This window comes from Kryptolebias marmoratus, linkage group LG24, assembly GCF_001649575.2.
Source record: "Kryptolebias marmoratus isolate JLee-2015 linkage group LG24, ASM164957v2, whole genome shotgun sequence".
Taxonomy (NCBI): domain Eukaryota; kingdom Metazoa; phylum Chordata; class Actinopteri; order Cyprinodontiformes; family Rivulidae; genus Kryptolebias; species Kryptolebias marmoratus.
Genome location: NC_051453.1, coordinates 13536925 through 13557133, shown reverse-complemented (window position 1 = coordinate 13557133; position 20209 = coordinate 13536925). Strand labels below are relative to the sequence as shown.

The following is a 20209-nucleotide window of genomic DNA, read 5'->3' as shown; positions in this document are numbered from 1 at the left end:
ACAGCCTCTTGGATGAAGGGTGAAATCTCTCCAGTTGCTTCTTGCTTGAGCTCATAAACATACAGTATATGAATGATTAAATACTCCTGTCTCCTTGCTGTGTCCATGTGGACAGAGGACTGAGTTGCAGTCCACGCGTTAAACCCTTAGAGGGCAGTCTTTACCCAACAAGCGAACGTAATGAGCTTTTTTCTTCTTCTTTTGTCTATTGAGGATGAACTCCAGAGCAAGGAGCTTATCTTGCATAAATATATTAAATATGTAAATACATTCTAGGAAAACAGGGCTAGGAGCCGCCAACGAGGACAGACAATTACAGTTCTCAGATTAATTTAATTAATTTCTTTGCACAGATATGATTTTCACAAGGCTTTGCTACTTTTCTACTTTTCTGCTTATTCATACAACAGTGCTTGTTAACACTGTTAAACTGCAGCGACTCTCTTGGCTGGAAACTCTGTATTGTCCATGAAGCCTATCAACTCAGCCTTTTCATTAAGAGGGGATTTTTCATTATGTTTTCCCTTTGTGTTTCTGTAAATGCTTTGGCTACAATTTAGGGGGAAAAAATAGATTACATTTATTGTAAAAACTCTATTAAACTTAGTTTTTCAGCTTCATTACCTGAGTGAAAAAGAAAAGAAAAGGAAAAAAAACCCAAAACAGGACATGAGTTGAAACAGAAGGGAGCCTGATTGTTCACCTTTTTTGTCTGACATATATGCAATACATAAAGTCATTTCAGGTTTTTAATTATGTGCATTTAAAACAAATATGAAAGCACAACCATCAGTGCCTCCACACTTTTCTGCCTGAGCAACATGTCGCCTGCAGGCTCTCATCTGGTTCTGCTTTACTCTGAACTTTGCTTGAGGATCATTTGACGAAGGTCAGAATTGTTCTGGTTATCAAGGAATAGATAATTTGGTGGATAAAAAAAAATACCTATCTCTCAGAGTAAAAACATCAATTTACTGCCTTTGTGACCCTTTTTTAAATTATTTTTTATCCCATACCATTCAAGAGTAAAAGAATAAATTAGATTTTTTTATTAGATTTTTATGGATGTAGGAGATTTTTATTAACTTGTTCACAAGACAGTTTGCATCACATTTCCCAGAAAGAACTGACATGCCTTCCTGCAAAAGTACCGGATGTGAGTTGAAATATACCATGTGCAGGAGCATGCAGGGATTGTTTTTTATATTGAAAACCAAACCAGAATTATAAATACCCTGTTTTTAACAAGAAGAAAGAAAGAAAGAAAGAAAAAACCCCCCCAGAGAAACCATCAAACATCACAACAAATCAAGCTTAAAATTTCTGAGGGAATAACTTTTTAAGAAGCACAAATGCCAAGTGTATTTTTGGGTCTTTGAAGAACTTTGCATAAATAATTAGTTTTTTCAACAAAACATCCATCGTCATTAAAAATGGCCGTTTGAAAGGATGTGGTTCACAATGAAAGAATTGCAATAATTCTCCTCTAATTAAACCCATTCCTTCAGGTTCACGTTTGCTATATTCATCTGCAAAGGTTAAGGTGTATTGGGGAAAAGATCAAACATTTCTGTGACCCCACATTTGTTTTGCATTCTGTTGCACCTCCTGGCCTTTGTTGTCAGTGGCCTCGAAACCATAAAAATTATTCCCCGTGCAATAATGGCGGACCAGTTTGCATTATGTAGCTGATAGGAATCTTATTTCCAACATCCTGCTACAAATTTCCGGGGGGCTTGCAACTTAAGGTATCAGTAACATGCAACAGAGTGACAAATCATCTGCAGACTGAAAGATGATACGGACTTCTGCATATACTGCATTTCGAACAATAACTTATCAATAAGGCAGAACCAAGGTCAGCATTATACACTGCTGTTTGTGGGAACAGTTTCATGTTAAATTAATAGAAACAAGAGGTCGGCACAAGTTATATTCTCATAAATACACCGAAAAATATGTTTTTATATACTTTTGTGCATTTTTTTTGTTTTTAATCAATAGCATGAGTTTAAACAAGACAAAGTAGTAAAATGTGTGTTTTTTTTTGTTTGTTTCAGTCTGAGAGCTAGATGATTTAATTGATAAGACTCATATCTGTAGATTTACTGATGGTTTATTTTATCTTAACATAAAGACACGTGTGAGCCCCTGGCATAAAACCATCAAACAAAATCCTCCCACAAGTCCATCAGTTTGCAACACGTCATTATTCATTTGTCTATGGTCTTAACACTGATCATCAGACACTTTCTGAACAAAGCCATCACGGGGGTTTGGAGCGGCCAAGATTTTAAGTGGAGATCACAAGGATGTTAACCGCAAGAAGGACGAAAAGGACAAAAAGGGAAGGAAATGGTTTCATATTCCCAGGGGATTTTTACCTTTTGCCTAAAATAGAAAATGGTTGTACAGCCAAGTCGTAAAACAAATAAATTGGGGATCCTAAAACTTGAAAAAGCAGCAAAATTCACTTTGCTCTCAAAGTGGAAAACTCCCTTGTCATAACTCATTGTCTCTTCTAACAATAGAAAGTATAATGATATGCATTAGCGCCTTTTCTTTGTATGAACACTGAGCTTTTCAAAAATTGATGTATGTCAGACCTAACTACAGTCTCTGAAAACAGTAAGAGGTGTCAACAACAAAGAAATCTGCTTATTTCACTCCATGTTTGATAACTTGATTGAAAAATCGTGTTTGTCCTTTTTCTTTGGTTCACATTTTCATATGAAGTGATTGCTTTTCTCCATCAGTTCTCTGAACTCAGCCTCCTGTTCACCATTGACACAGCCTTAGATTAATCTGTGGAGTATTTCTGCAGATGTCGGGGCTCTGGCTTGTAACGGAAGTCCAAAGATGTGCAGGGTGAATGGAAACGACGAGCGTGCTTCCTGTCCTTTCTGATACACAATCTTCCAGGAACAATGTTCACTCTGTTAGGCTGTCTAATTCAGGCATTTAAGGAGAAAACTATTATTTCCTGATGACTCTTATAAGCTAGCTTTCGCTGCACTGTGTTGGACACATTGAGGAAATCAAGGAACCAATTCTCACAGTGTTGCCTGCTTTGCCAGGAGGAGTAAACTTGCTGAAGCAGGTCGATGACTGGATTTTCAAGCCTCACCGAGGATGATGAGCAAACAGCAGTAGGTCCTGAAAGGTGTTTCTTTGGGTCTATCACTACACAAAGCAGGCTAGTATCAAGGTCATTTTTCTTTTATTTGTTTTTCCTTGGGTTTATATGGCTCTGTTTGGACTTTTGCAATTATTTCTCTATACCTTGCATGTTAAAAATGTGTGTTTTCATCCTCAAACACTCAAAACACAAAGCGGTATAATCACTCCATCTATATGTGAACTGAACATTACCAGAAAGCATGTCCATTAAAAAGTAGAAGGGCAAAATGAAAGCTCATAAAAGTCATTAAATTACTTTTGGTCTTTAATCTTTAAAATTGTCCTGAGAGGACAACTTAACTGGCTGCAGACGTTTTACGACTGTTGTGCCTTCAGCTTAAAGGATATTAAAAAAGTGATTTGTGGCTAACCTCTCACAAACCTTGAAACCCATAATCTAAAAGATTTGTATCCACCGTCAGAGAGCTTGGAAAATGCCAGGTCACTGCACGAAACACGCCGAGTTAAAAGCTATAACAACGAAAAGAGCTATCTCCTGCCAACAGGTAGCCTAAATGTTCGAGGAAAGCATTTCTTCACACTGTGTTTAATGACTGTCGCTTCTTTAATACCCACAGCTGTCATTCGGTGTCTCCACTGTTTATTTTAGAGCGCTTATTTCACCCCAGAGCTCTGACAACAGGTCAGCTGACTTGAAGGAGCTGGAGAGGAAACATGTCTGCCCCTGAAATATTTATGGTTCTTTAGCATTGTGACTGTATGAGTTTTGACAGGAAGACAGCGACCCTTCCTCAGACTAAGGGCTTGATGTATTGCTGTCTGTCATGACATGGTGAGGTGAGGCAAAGTACATAATCCCCACATACATCTACTGTTAATAATTTACTTGTTTCTCTCTCTTATGCAAAACATCTCAGTATGCTTTAAGTTTTAACACATTTTCTTTTCTGTATGTTCGATTGTTTTCACCATGTTCCGATTTTTTCCCCCCTTTAGATCTCGTCTCAGCAGTACATACTTGCCCTTTATTCTCTTTCTGCCATTTCATTTCTTCTACCTGATGATGTGGGCTCTTCAGCAGCGATCAGAATGACAAATTGATCGCTGCCTCTGAAGTAGGTTTCTGCAAAATCAACATCATAAATTAAAACAAAACAACCAACCTGTTCATATGCTGAGTACAGATTATGATGCAATACATTACTATGTATACAATACAATACAATACAATACAAAGTGTTGGAATACATAAGATATAATGCAATACAATACAATAAAATACTTTTCTTCTAGTATTGCCTCAATAACTGCCCTTACAAAAACATAAAATAAAAAAGAAATCTATGAATAAATAAACCGTTAAAGCAATCGTATTTATTACAACCACCAGTAAGATACACAGCACAGTTCCCATGATATCTAAATATTTGTAAGTATATCTTTATGTATGTAATAAAACAAAACAAAACAAAAACCCAGCTTTGCACAACCCCTATTATAGTACCAAGAGATATATTGCACAACCCTACAAATTAATAAATCTATAGACAATTGAAAATTCTTTCAACATATGGATCCAATAATTTTAGTGCAGTCAGGTTTCTGATTTTGCCAAAAGACTCAAACATTGCAGCAAACATTAATCATCAATGAAAGAACTCATTGGTGCTTTCACTGAAGAATTGTCAGTAAAACCTTTTGGCTCCACTGTTTACATGGCATGCCGGGAATAAAAATCAGTTTAAAAATGAACCCACCGACTCTGTCACTATTCTATAAATATGCTGCTGCTGACAAACAGAGAACCTAAGCTAATTTTACAGATGTGGCTTTCAGCTCGCACGAGGTCAGTCTACGAAATTGGCTAAATTAATCTGGCGCATTTGTTTACTTGCGAGAGCCCTGTCTGCATACAATCCCTCTGAAAACGGAGAAGTAAAGTGGAGTCTGTTGACTGTGTGAAGATAACAAGCTAATGATAGGAAAGAAGATTTGATCATGTAGGTTTTTCTTTCATAAACAGATGCAATCAAACAATACTCTGCGGTGCTACTACAGAAATATATTTATATTGTATGTGTTCTGGGAAATCTTCTTTAAAATATGTACCTGCGGTAGTATGGCTCATATTGTATTTGGATTTAATCTGGTTTTATGGTTTTTTTGTTCTATCAGGCTAAATGGGGCTTCAAAAAAAATAATCTTGCCCAGGTTCTTGCTGTTTAGAGTCTGCCCTGCCTATAAAACATCAAGATAAACCGTATTTATCAGCCACAGCTAAAAGTGAAAGGGTGATAATGTTTTTGTCACTCCGTGTGCGAATGTGTGTTCATTTGTCTGTCTGATGAACCACTGGACGAATTTTAGTAAAACTTTCAGAAAGTAATCACTGGACGTACATCTACAACTGATACACTTTTAGAGTCAAACAAATTCAAGATGGCACACACAGCCAGATAGCTCACTTTTGGAAACTTGACTTTTGGCTACAAATCTGCCTTTTTTTTTTTTTTTTTTACAGAAACTGAGCTAAAATTTGCTGTGATAACATCTTAAAGTCATTCTCAACACATAATCCAAGCGCTACACTATGTGCAGCATCTGAGCCTAAAACTTTGGCATCAACTGTTGATGTCAACCCTGGCTGTTAGCAAAACATCTCATGGAAAACTGGATGGATTTTCATGCTCCTTTATTTGAACCACAGGCATCATTAGGCACAGAAACATGCCAAATATTTAATCAGAACTGATTTGTTAACGATTTAAATGTTTTATTGAGTTCCCCGTCATTGTGGACTTTCTCGTATTTTAAAATTTGGAAATGTGAAACCAGCAAATTAAATAAGCTCATTTGTCCGGATGAGCGTGTGTCGGATCACATGAGCCCTGCAGACTCGTCTGTGTGTCTTTGCTTGCAGCTGGATGAACCATGTGATCACTTTAGGGAGGCAGAAATGGTCACACTGGAGACATAAGCATTCATGCTTCTACTAAAATAGATGTTAACTGAGTTTATCTAATTCTGCCACCAATATATCTCCTCTTACACATCTTGGGAAAAGGTTACAAGGTTATTGCAACAAAGATTGCCGCTTTTGTTCTTTTTTTCCTAACCCTCCTCGTGGCAGCTCTTTCTTTATTTAAAAAAAAATATTACTCCCAAGTCTTCTGCCTGCTCTGACACACAAATGAGATGCAAGAGAAAAGGGATGAACGACATGAATATTTATTTATTTGTTGGCACACATTTGACAGGAGATAAAATGGAATAAGTTCTTTTGTTGAATGTAGCTCAATATTTTCCTCATGCAAAGTAGCTGAAAACAGAATGATAAAGCTAATCTGGGGATTTTGAGAAAAGAAAGAAAGAAAAAAAAACTTTGAAGAACTCTAGAATAGTAGAACAGCCCTGTAAGGAGGAACTATACTGAATGGATAATGAATGATTGTTAAAATCCTTCTGCACTCATGCATTTGTCCCTATTTTCATTTAACTACCTTTTTTTAGCTGCAGATGTGACAGATATTAATTTTGACACAGTTCACATTTTCAAGTGTTATTTGCCACCGTGCAGCTGCCCTTTAAGCCGTGTTTCCGGTCTCTGCTTACTCCAGAAGAACAGATATAGTTTCAAAAAAGTTGCCTGGTGTGATCAAGAGCAATGCTTTACTGAAACAGAACAAAACAACGTGCAGGGTTTCCTCACTGGGGCGGCTTTTTGAAGTAGTAGCGTCTTTCTTTGCTACCGATCATACATGTTTAAAGTAAAAAAATGTGCACATTGACTTGTTACTGTACCCTACAAGTTCATGTAGTGAAATTAAAACAGATTTTTTTTTTTTTTTTGCTCCCAAAAGCCATTTTTGTTTGGAAACTCTGCAGTCCAAGTTGGCCCCTCTAACCCTGCTTGGCAAGAAAAAAGTGAGCAGAAGCCTGAGTGGAGCTCAAAGCAGACAAAGAGAAAGTAAAAAACTGGAGCCACTCGCACGACACAGTCGTAAATTATAAAAATAAAGTTGCATTTATTAGTCATTTCACGCTGAATTTACAAGGCCGAAGGCAGTATGTCTATGGAGAAAATACAACAACACATACTGGTCATATGGTTTGATAGAAAGGCTTGTTACAGTCTTGTCAGATGTGTAAGTCTATATCTTATTTTTACTGGAATATTCTACACAAAGTTGCCAATAAATGGCAGAGAGTTACATGCTTCTGTTTATTAACAATAAAAGCAGAATCTAAAGAGCCCAGTCACCTGCAAGTGAGATAACTTATAAATGAACAAGAAAAATGTGTTTTATTTGATGCCCAAAAAATAGCTTGTGCATAAACTTGATCAAACCTTAAAATAAAGCTTGTTCTGTTTTACCCATGTTAGTCTCTGCATCTGTGACACGTAACCAGTTCAAAAATGAATTTGAATTCAGTGGGACGTTAGGTTGAGATATATAAGCAAGTAGCTTGAAAGCATGAAAAACAAACTTGAGGTAAAACCTGCAGGAAGATGTAAAATATTCCCTTTCTGATATAAAAAAATAAACAAACAAAACATCTGTGTTCAGTTGGTGTTTGCACAAAGTTGTTTCAGTTCAGGGGTGCTGTGTGCATCTGTGAATTTTAGTGAGACCATTTATATGAAGACATAAAAATATCATAATACCAAGTTTATGCAGGGAAATGCACAACTCACGCTGTTTTATCCAAATCTGTACATTAAAATATGCTGTATAGTTTAAACAAATGATATTGAAATATAAACCTTTGTAGCCACAATGAAGCAGAGTTTTTATTTATTTAACTATGCAGTTGGGCACGCATGTCTTCTATCATCCATCAGGGGGTGCTGCAACACCCCCCGCACCCATTGTTCCCGCCGCCTTGTGTTTGCCAAAACTTATTTAGAGACCAGGTGCTGATTAGTGTTGGAAAGCTCTAGACCAATAAAGATGACTTATTTTTACCAGGTTCTTGTTCACTGAAAACCTTGCAGGATCACCACTTTAGTATTTCAGCTATTTTAAGGACCACCAGCTTTTGATTTGAGGGAAATTACGGTGCTGTACATCATTAGGGGGGAACAAATCAAAACGCTGTGAGTTCACATGATCTAAACGCAGACATGGACACGTCCACACGCAGCCTTAGGAGTGAACACAAGGACACTTTAGATATTTTATCTAAAATCTGCTGAAAAAAAAGGCGTTTTCCACAGTCTTTCACAAATGCGTTTCCTCATCTTTAGTCTTTAGCTCTGTTGAGGATCTACCGAGCAGACAGAATTAGTGGTTTGAATTTTATCCACACATGAAACAGAGTCAAAGTGGGAGAGAAAAACCCATCTTTATTTTGCTGTCACCAAGCCTACACGTCTGCCTGAATAACGATGCTGCTGTCAGAGAGGTGCCCTCATGTTGTCAGCAGGTTTCTTCTGGCAATATATATATATATTTTGGTTTTAAGTTGTAATTGCAGAAGCTGCAAAGTTACAGGCAGCTGGGGACGATAAGCAGAATGAATAATGTTAATGAGTATTACAGTGCTCAGGAACACACAGTCTGTGCTGTGTAAATGATGATAAGCAAAAACACAAACTGGTAAACAACCAGCAGAGCCATGTCCTACAGAAACATGAATGTCAGTCAAGAACAGGCCGTATTACCAGCTCTACATAACACTAGTGGATTAAAAGTGAATATGTTTAAAGATAGCACTATATATGTCAAGAGAAAAAAATTAACATGCATTTCTGCTTCTTACTTGCATAAACAACATGAACAGCTGTTTGACAGATAACCACAGAATAAAATAAACTTGTATTTGTCTCTTATTTGGAAAATTAGCATTGGTGCAGCAGTAAAGGGACAAACTGCCCAATAAAAAGTAAAACAGAAGAAGAAATAAGCAATAAATATGAACTGCTGTATATGAACATACAAAATTAGAAAACATGAATTCAAACTTCAATATAACTATAAATGCATTAAATACTATTTTGAATATAAAGTATATAAAAATATACAAAAAGGAGCTCTTTTCTAAAAAGCAAGTACAAATACAGAAAACTAGAAAAGAAATATAAAACTTTTTCTATTGCACATATAAAGAAAAATTGCAAGTAGAGTTAAGATATTACTCAGATCTTTTAACCATTGAGCCATTCCAAGTTTTTATGTTTCTGACATTTTTCAATATTCCGTGTATGCTCTGAGGTTAATTTTTATTCTGTGATTTTATTTCAGTTTTCCTTGGAGCTGGGTTTATTTTGATGTTTCAGAGCAGATCAGCAGCTTGTAAGAAGGCTGTCAGGCTGTAAAGGAGTAGATTTGTTAAGATGGTGAAGAGAGTGAGCCTTAAGCCTGTAGAAGTCATTATTTCACATATTAACTATTCATGAATCAAAGCTTAAAAGTGGCTTTGGCTTCTAGCAGATTCATGGAAACGTCCAGTGGGCTTTTAACTCCTTTAGCACATGTGACTCAAACAGCATGTCCGCTGAACTCAGATATTATACAATTTTTTTTTTTAATTTATGAGGAATAAAAGTGTAAGTTTACCAAATTTATCAATCTTCTAGATGAAATGTGCAAGGCTTTCCCTGAAAAAAAAAAACAGTGTCTGAATGGGAGTACATGTTGTTTTAAAACCTAGATATATTTAATGCATTGTTTGTGCCTTTCCAGATGCGTAAGCTGCCTGGGCAATTGACACTAATGCACTCCCACACCATCAGAGAGGTATGCTATTGACCTGTGAGCTGAAAACAGGCTGAATGGTCCCTTGAATGGTCCAGGCTGAATGGGACTTGCCTGGGCAAATAAAGTTTAATAAATAAATCTCTTTTTAGTATGGAGGATGTGGCATTAATGGGTTCTAAAAGAAAATTCAGCTTTTGAGTTGTCTGACTAAAGAACAGTTTTCCACTTTGCTTTAGTCCGTTTTAAATGAGTTTTGGCCCAGAGAAGATGGTGGCATTTCTGAATGTTGTTCATACATGGCTTCTTCTTTGCATGATAGAGCTTTAACCTGCATTTGGTAAATGCCCTGCACTTGCATAGCGCCTCAAGTCCAAGGACTCTAATGCGCTTCCCCGCATTTATGCACTCATTGATGGCGGTAAGCTATAGTAGCCACAGCTGCCCTGGAGCAGGCTGACAGTAGTGAGGTTGCCATTACACCGGCGCCACCGAGCCCTTTGACCACCACAATGCAGGCAATGCAGGCAAAGCATCTTGCCCAAGGACACAACAACTGAGACGAACAGAGCAGGGGCTCAAACCAGCAACCCACCAGTTACAGGACAAACCCTTACCTCCTGAGCCACTTCCACATTTCTTTGTGGAAGTGTTCCTGAGCCCATGAGGTGATGTCCAGAACAGAATCAGACCTGTTTTTTTAATGCAGTGGCCCCTGAGGACCTGAAGATCACAGCATCCAGTACAGACTTTCAGCCTTGTCCTTTGAGCTCAGAGATTCCTCCAGATTCTGGAAATCTTTTGATGGTATTCTGAACTGCAGACAATAGGACATTCAAAGTCTTCCCAATTGTGTGTTGAGGAACATTATTCTAAAATTTTTCCACTAGTTTTAGACACAAGTTTAACAGACTGGTGAACTCTACCTTTTGAAATTCAGTCCCTCTAAAGTGATCTTTTTATACCCAGTCCTCTTTTACTGGCCTGTTACCAATTAACCTAATTAGCTGCAACATTCTCCTCTATCTATTTCTTATTTGTACCACTTGGCAGACTTCTGTTGCCCCTGTTTTTAGATGCACTGCTGTCATCCAATTCAATATTCCTTTTTTTTTCTCATAAAAATGGTACAATGTCTTAGTTTCTACATTAGCTATGTTTAATGTTTCACTGTAAGTAAAATATTTCTTTATGAAATTTGCAAATGAATGCATTCTGTTTTCATTTACACTTCACACAGTGTGCCCAACCTTTTCAGAATTGAGTTGTATATGTCTGTTTTGGTTCCAATTTCTGACTCCTTATTGAGTCTTCTTAACAAATGCCACATGTTTTCACAACACAATTTGAGCGCCATCATCAACAGCCTGCTTTGAACCAACATGAATTTAAGCGAATTTCAGAAAAGAAAAGGTGCCAACTGATCATTAATATCTGTAAAGTCCTTGAAATAAAATTGAGAAAAGCACTGAATCAAATCAAAGACAATCAACATCATAAACAATCAACAAAATGTTGATTAAACTTTCATATTGGTTCACGTTCTGTGTCTCATTAAACCCAATTAGCCATTAATCAGTTCCGTTCCAGCCGCTGCGCTAATCTGCTTCAGGTTTTGGCACGAGCAGGCTCCAGGAGTCTCTCGTGGATGACAGCAGGGCTGTAGATGCTGTAGCTCAGACTACCGCTAGAAGACAAACGCTGTGGTCCTCCCACTTCTTTCGCCGAGGCTCCCCCAGCAGAACGGGACCGCTGTTTCAATAAGCCGATGAATGGGACTCTGCAGCGCGCTGGATCTGCGTGGAAGCCGCGGGCGCACGGGAGGAGGACCGGGGCAGCTCTTCGTAACACTCAGAGCCGAGGTGGGAAAGACGCAGCAATGACAGAGCAGCAGAGGTGCGCAGAGGGGAAATAGATTGCTGTGGGCAGAAAAAAAAAAGATTTGATGAAACAGCTGGACGGGCAGCGACTTGGATGGGTTGCCATCATTGCGCCCCTCTTCTCATCATCCGCCGCGTCCTGCGTCTCCAGATCACTTTGAGGGCTCCCTGTGCTCTGGGGGAGTGTTGCTGCAGAGACTAACGGGGAATGCCATGTGTCGTTGCGCCACATAGGAGCTCTTTGTGGGCTGTTTTGCACCGGGGGGGACAGGTGGTGCCGCGCGCGCATGTGTGAGTGTGTATGTTGAGACTATCAGCAGGGGGTCCGGACACTCAACCCCTGAGACAGTTGTCTTATGGATGTCAGGCCGCCGTGCGGGATCAGTGTTTTGCCAAAGAGACAGGTGCGACACAAAGGAGTACTAGTTTCCAAAGAAGCCCCGCAGCGCAGGACCTGGGAGCCGCTCCTCTTCTGAGCGCTCTGGGATTTGTCGCGTCCAGTGGGACACGCAGTTGAGTCCGACTATTGTTCTCCTCGGCGGGCGCCTTTCCTCCAGATCATCCGAGGTAAGTGATCCGAGTGGTCCGGGTGTTGGAGGGCTGCTGCTGCGCTGGGTGGTGCTGGTGGTGCGCGCCGCCGCTGCGACTCTGTCGCGCCTTGATGCTTTGGATAAACTGATAATTAATCAGACGGAGGCATTCTGGTGATTGGAAGTGATTGAAACCAACTGACCCCCCAAATCAATCTGGGATTTCGAATCCGTGGCACATGCGCTCTGGATCTGAATCAGATTTTTTAAACTGCGTAGCTTGCAGCCACAAGCAAAAACAGATTTCAAGCTGTCCGGACCCTGAACAGACCATATCCCTGTGTTGTTAGTTTTGGTACTGACAATAATCAATCAGCATCTTGTTAATGAAATTGCTGATAGTTCTGTATTCTAAGATGTGGTTCTTTTGTTATCTTTTCTCCCAAATAGTTGGATGTTACAGGTTTGGGCTCTCAGTAGCAATTTGGGCTTTCAGCTTTGACAATATACTTGTTTTAAACATTTTAATAGTTTATATTGCAGTTGGAGATTCAGATTCATCCCATATTTGCCAAGAAATCCGTCCTAATGTGTTTTTTTTTTCTTTTGTCTGATGAGATTGTAGTTTGTGTTATCAGTTCAGCTCTTCCACCAGATGGATTCTTATGGTCAGTCCTCCTGCATTAAAGCTCCTCCATGTCTCCCTCCCTACTCTTCTTCCTCTGCAGAGCCTTCTGTATTTACAGTAGACAACTAGGTCTGCAAACTCCCAGTAGCTGGCTCCACAAACTCAAGTTTTCCCATTTGGGAGTTGCACATTTTGTTTTGGCCCCCTGTTTCAAATTCAAATTGCCTTTCAGCTATAGCTGCCTTTTTTGTCCAGCACTGAGGTTTGTGGACTGGAAAGAGAGACAGAGAGCTAACTAAAGATCCCCCCCCCCCACCCACCCCAAGAGCTTTTAAGGGGGTATTCTGAAAATGAGTCCTCGGGTTTGTGTGAGAGGAGAGAGAAAGTGAGACGGAGCTGTTTGTCCAGAGTGACGGTAGACTGCAGCCAAGAAAATACCAGCACCTTCACTAACCTTCCTGTCACTCCTAACGGCATCAATCAACCTTGGAGGACAAGAGGCTCCTTTAATTCTTCTTCCTCTGGGGGGTGTCCCTGCTCTGACAGCCATGGGTTCAGGGCTGCTGCTGCTGCTGCAGGTTACACACAGGATCCTGATTCCCTGCTGCTCAGATCAAGCTCAGTTTCAAACCTTTAATTTTACTGCAACAGAGAGCCAACACAAGGTGGTGGTGAAGTTATAAAACACGTTGGCAGATGAAAGGAGAGATGATCAGAAACTTGTCGTTTTATCTTTGCTGTTTCCTTGCACAGGAGAGGCATACTTCTGTCACGCAGGCTGACATCCGTCATACCACCAAAGTGCATGACAAGTGCTATAAAAAGAAGCGAATCAATAGGTAACAAAGGGAAACATCTGCATGATGAGATCTCTGATCATCTCATATTGTGATTTGTTTAGAAGCCGATGACAAAATGCTTTGAGTGCTTTTCGATGAGAAGCATCTTTAATGCTGCTTAGACAGGTTGAATGTCAAGGTTGCACACATGGGAGATGCTGATGGATGATTCTAACAGCAACCACTTTCAGATGTATTTCTATATTAGCGACTTTTGTTTTGAGGATATTGCAGAAAAAGTAATAAGCCTCCTTAAAGGTTTCCCTCTCCAGGCGTGGGAGAGAGGATAAATGTTTTGTTGGTACATATATAAATAACCAGACTGTAGGAAGCATTACTCTGTCCAAGAGAAATGACTCAGTTGGGGCTGAAATGATGCAAGGCTAACATGAGGAAAAACAGTACTCTTGATTGTCGAGCTGATGTTCTGGACACTAAAACCAATTAGTTTAAAATCTCCCAGCAGAAGCAAAACCAATAATTCTTAGTTAAGGCCTGATAGGAGTGGGATTTTGTGTAAGTGGAGAACTCGGATAACAAGGCTAAATGCAAGCCCAGGAAACCAGGGTTGTACTGTTCCAAGGTCCCAGTGCTGATGTCAGTTTTTGGCGGGGTCTTTTTTTTTTCCCCCTTGTCTGTCCCCAGCTTCTCCTCCTTGCAGCTTAACAAACTGCTCGCTGGAGCTTGGCTAATCCTTGGCTATCAGTGCCCAGTGATTTATGATAAAGTTAGCTAGTTTAAAGGGATCTGCGACATCACTCCTTCCACACAGACCTCCGACAGATCCGCGCTGTCTCTACCGTGGAGTCAGAATTGGCAATTAGTTTGAAGAATACTTTGTGTGTGGATGAAAGTTCACACGGGACAGTGTCTGTCGGATTGTGTCTGTTTGCCTCTGTTGTACAGACTTCATATGTGTGCACATGTGTGAGTCAGTCTGTCTGTGCTCTATACAAGTGTGATTCAACCCTGCCAGCTTTGGTTGAATGGATGTCCTGTTTGGGCCTTGTCCCTGACGCGAACAGCCGCTTGGGGCCCCTTGCTTTGGAGCAAGTGTTGCACCCTATGTGCTGAAATAACAGGTGCCTCTACAGAGTGACTTAATCCCTCGTCACCTCCCCACAAAACCCTGCTGGCAAGGGGGGTACTTCACCTGTGGAGCTTGGAGCAGCTCCCAGAAAAGTTGCATCGAAGGTTAGTGAGGTGAAGCTTCATTTACAGGAAAGTTCAATAGGACCTCGAGTCTTGTCTAATCAAATTCTATAATGTTTTATTAATTTTTTTTTCCAGTTCACATAATAAAATTCCAGATATTATTGGTCAAAACATTTCAAATAGAGTTTTTTTTTCAGTTCAAAACAAAACTTTGTTAAAGCTATTTCAGCTGTCCTTTATCTATACTTTAAAGGACATCAGCTTGTCAGTGTTACTTTTCTTTTTCAGTTTTCTAGTACAGTTCTCATTCATAAAAGTGTATAATATTAATATTTCTCAGTTAAAACAGCAAAGTGTACCTGTGGCTGTTAAAGGTTTGATGTTTGATTTGGGCATTTGGCTGCCGTCACTGTTATTTTGCACCATTTGGGGACAAAAATTACATTTTGCCAAGAGACTGAAACAGTAGTGTCACTTAAAATACGAGTCTCTAAAATGTTCTAACATTATTATGATATCATATTCAAGACACATGATCAGCACTCTGATTAGAAGCAGTGAAGTAACTAATGACACCATAATGACTTGTAAACACAATTTAGTGAGTTATTATTTTGTAAAGGAAGGTGATGGTTTTTGATTGCAGGTTTATTGGGGTAATTGGAGCCCAGTACTCCCTCGCTAAATTCATATTTCAAACTCAGTGTTTGTTGTTTTTCTCAGTTATTTAATCTTTTTTTGTTTACTTCCATTAGTGGGCCATCATTTAGTCTTGAGTGTTATCGCCCAGGGTTGATATGCTGTTGAGTTGTTTCAGGACTACACAAGCCAGTTGTTGTTTTCTCTGTGTCGGTTGAGTTTCCATAATTCTCATAAAAAATGTTCTTTGTGCCAGCAAAGCTGTCACGCTCTACTTTGTCAAACATAGAATTGATAGACGGGTACGAAACACCATTAAACAGAGTCTTGGGGCCCATGTTAAACCTGGCACCCCGGCCTCGTTTTCGTTTTTTTTTTTTTTTTTTTTTTTTCTTTTTTGCCATTCCTTTATTTCCAGCATTCCCCCAAGCTTGTTTCCCTTCACACATTCTGTCCCCATTCCACAGCTTCCCTCATTATGTCTCCTCCTCCTCCTCCAGTTTCTCCCTTCTCCTCTTTCCCCTCCTCTTCCCCAGGCCTCCCCTGGACCTCGATGTCAAGGCCTCTCAGGCAGTGTGGTCTCTGTCTGCAGGCTGTCAGGGCAGGGACACTGCCCACCGGGACCCTGAATGGGACAAATTGACCGTAACATTGTTCCCACTTAGCATGTGGAGCTGGGAGAAAGAGAAGGTGAAAAGGAGGGACTGATGATTGAAGGGCAAGCCAGCAGCACTGAGGAGGGGGAAGCTGAGGGAAGGAAAAAGGAGGAGAACAGGACAGCTCTTTGAAATGTATGAATTGAAGACTTACATTATATTGCACCGTTCGTATTCTAAAATCCCCTGTGCACAAACACACACAACGATGCATATGGCTTTGGATTTTGTTGTTTGCCTGAGGCTACTGCTTGAGTTGCTATAGAAGGAGAATAAACACATTTGATTGAGACCCTGCAGCCCCCACATACACATATAACACTCATCATTCCTAATGCCCCGATGCCTCGCAGGGCAGGTTTGTCAAGGCTAGGTTTGATCTTCGTATATGGTACCTCTGCCTCAAAAAGGGTCAAGGATCACAGAGTCCTCTATTAAAATGCAATAAAGCTACAACCCAATGGGACCTCCTCAGCCGTTTAATCACACACCGCTACTCCCTCATCAGCTGCTCTTTTCCTTTTATCTTTTAATCACATGTTTTCCCCCGTCTTTCTTTCACTCATCTTGTCATGGCTCTTATACATCCACTGCAAAGCCGAGCAACCAGAGTAGATGAGAGTTCAAAGAGGGAAGTGGGACGTAGTCAGTAATAAGCGCTCTTTCATTTTTCTTTTGAAAAGTTTCTCTTATGCCGTTGCACTCATCAGAGGCCATGGGCTAGTCTTTCCACGGAGCTGGTGAGGGCTATGATTTTAGTTGTTTTTTTTGTTTGTTTGTTTGTTTATGCACTTTAACTGTGACATATTCTCTTGGAGGAGTTGGAGCGGCATCGTGTTGTGCGAGCCCGAGGAAGTGCAGTATGACAGGAACAAAGAATGCAGCTGCTATCACCAAAGGCCAAGTGGCTGTTGAATAAAGATGACTCTCGCTGGTTAAACTGGCATCTCATGTAGGCCTATTGTACCACAGGCAGACTGTGTTTTTCTGTGTGTGTGTGTGTGTGTGTATGTATGTAAAAGTCTTTCCTATATGTGAATAAGGTACATTCTCTGTGGCACTTGGGAAAGAGACATTTCCATGTGTATGAACTGCTGGCAGCGTACCACGAATGACACAGGACGGGATGAAAAGACGGGCAGACATGATGGAGACGGGCACCAGTTTTTACTTCCTGGACACAAATAAACAATTTGTGTGTGTGAGCTGAATGTTTTTCACGGCCAGTTTGCTTGTCATTAAACTGAGCTCACATACCTCCCCTCCCGTTCCTTTCTCTCAGTCTCTCTCTCACACACACACACACACACACACACACACACACACACACACACACTGGGGATCGCTCTCACACTTTTGTATAGTCTCAGAGTCAACCGAGCCTCGTTTTTTTTAACAAAAGAAGACACTAATGAGGTGCTCCGGTCCTATATACCAACCACAATAAGTTGGCATATTGAGATTCATATTTTCTTATTTCCAGTCTTGCATATGTGCACACAAACAGTGCAAAGTAATAATCCAGCATTAAACCCTATAGCATCACAATCAATGCCACTGAAATGACACAGTTTTTTTCTGATTTTATAAAAATAGCAACATTTGTTTCTGCTCGAGCAACCCACTTCGTCCACCTCCTTTGTTTTTTCCCCTGCCTATAGGTTGCCATAATCACTAAGCTCATAACTAATAATGGGGCAGGTTTAACTACGTTTTGCTGGGAGACATAACAGAGAGGATGCTGGTCACACACATCTTGAATCATTTCCCGCATCAGCACAGCATGAGTGTGTAAAGATCGTGCCCTGTGGGGCAGACTACAGCCATCCCGCTGCAGTTTTACAGCTGATTCATTTCATGGGGGAACTTCCAGCCAAAGCGGCTCTCTGTCCTGTGGTTTTATGGTTGCAGAGAAGCTGCAAAAGTATAATTAGAATGTTCTCATTGTCATTTTCTGCGGCTGACAGAATTGTTTACTGGTAGCTCTTGCTGTTGCTGCTGATACTTAAAAAAAATGTAATGCCTGCCCATTTTTCCTGCTGAGATGTCACTTATTTTGTTATTTAAGATAATTAACAGCTCACTGGGTCCAGAGGCTTGAGAGAATCACTCATGGTGAAATAATAATAGTAAAAAAAAACTGCCAGAAAATTAAGGGCTGTTGGGCACTGACTCAGTGTAACTGGTGAAGTGGAGGTATGGTTCAGAAACCGTGACCTGCCTCCTCCTCCTTTGTTTAGTGATGGTGAAGTTAAGAGACAACAGAGCAGAGCTGAGCTGTGATGTGTTGATAGTTTATGGATTAAGCTGAGCTGTAGGGAAGAAACAAAAGGGCACTTAGCAGAAAGAAGGCCACAAGTTTAGTTAGGAGAGAAGAGGTGGAAAAAAAGAGGATGGATCTTGAGAGCATGCTTGTTCAGCCTCTGTTGCTGTTGGAAAGTGGAGGGAAAGTGGCTCCTTGAACGTACTCACCTAAATTAATGGTTCAGAAGCACCAATTAATGTACAGCCTTGCAGTGGGTCTCTGCCGTGCCGCATCAAAGAGGCCTTGCTGTGCAGTGCGTCTGCTCATCTCCCAAGCATCGGGCATGTGAGCACACACACACACACTCAAAACCTTCCCCCTACCACCATCCCCCCGTGAGCACCACACACAGTAGGGATTTTAGCCAAGAAACAGAGCCAATGAGTGTGATTTCAGATGAAAGCCTCACGTGGAGTTAAAAGCTGAATGTCAAGGTTAAAGAACAAAAGGATGGTGATTTGGACTTGGTTAAGAAGTGCTGAAAGCATGAAGGGAAGGTCGGATTTGACATACTTTTTATGCACTATAGGAGAAGTGATGAAATAAGAAGTGGAGGAGGACGAGGAAGACAGAGTGTGCTCTCCGACGGCGGGAATCACACGGCCAGAGCCGGGACCCATCTGGAGACAACAGGTCCGGTGACAGCAGGCTGGTTTCTAATCCAAGTATCTCAGCCATGTGTGACAGCCAGAGTCTCCTGCCGTCCAGAACCCCTGGAGACCCGGACAGTCCATCAGCAATCTGTCCTCTGATATTAACCGCTTCGGTATGACAGAGAGTCATGTTTGTTATGAGTTATGGACTCTAATAGCCCAAATTGAAAGTGGGTTGATTACTTGGTGTTTGGTCAGAGATAAGTGGGTCCTATGAGTTTGTACGCTGCAGTTTTGGTGGGAAGGATAGAAAGGAATTTAAGCTTCTTTGCTGCAAATCTGTTAATGCAGTTGATAATGTCCCTGTCTGAATTCATTACCATAAATTTTATCTCTCTGAGGAGCAATAATAGAAGCAGATACAAACCAATAAACCACAAATGCAAAGAAATAATTGATATCCAACACACATCACCCCTATTTCTACAGCTTGTGTGTTACAATATAGCTGCTGATTGGCAAGAGCTCTGTGCTGGGTTTTCTGTCATTGCTGTGCCTTTGGAATACCGGAGCTAGTGGGTCATTCGTATTTGCATGTAAATGTTTTTCACCTCTTGGCTTGACTGGTGGCGTAATCAGAATGGGTCTCTGTCTGCATCACTTAGAGGGAGGCTGCGATGACTGACTGTGACATTCAGAGCTCAGGGCTGGCTGCTTTACCATCTACTTCCATTTGTTTGTTCATTTGCAAATTTGTTTCTGTGGAAAGGAGAATGCAAAAAACCAAGAAGGGGGTGTGTTTTTATGTGTATCCTTTAGTTTGCACTCATTTGCTTTCCTTTGAACATTCGAATCAGGCAGAATCTTCTCATGTCCTCCTACCTCGTCACCAAGCTCCGGAGCCCGAGCTTGGTCTCCTCAGCCGTCCTGCAAGGCGCCACTGAGATAGACACTTCTCCCCCTCAGACCGGCTCATAGTCACAAACACACACCTCCCACACGGCGATGATGGATACATGTGCAAAAGCATATCTACACGACGGAGGAGTGTTTGTTCTTGACTCATGTAGCGCGTCTTGGGGTTTGGCAGTCTGTCAGGCATCTATCAGCCCATGTCATCAAATGATGCATCGCCTCTATAAGTC

At 40.7% G+C, this 20209-nt stretch overlaps 1 protein-coding gene across 1 annotated transcript in view; it reads left to right on the top strand.

The window, feature by feature from the left end:
- Window positions 1-11445: 11445 nt before the first annotated feature.
- Window positions 11446-20209, top strand: part of sema6bb (sema domain, transmembrane domain (TM), and cytoplasmic domain, (semaphorin) 6Bb) — a 143287-nt gene continuing 134523 nt past the window's right edge. Inside the window, exon 1 of the mRNA XM_017407329.3 lies at window positions 11446-12286. The gene's annotated coding sequence lies outside the window, so the exon portion shown is untranslated. The remainder of the gene's footprint in view (window positions 12287-20209) is intronic.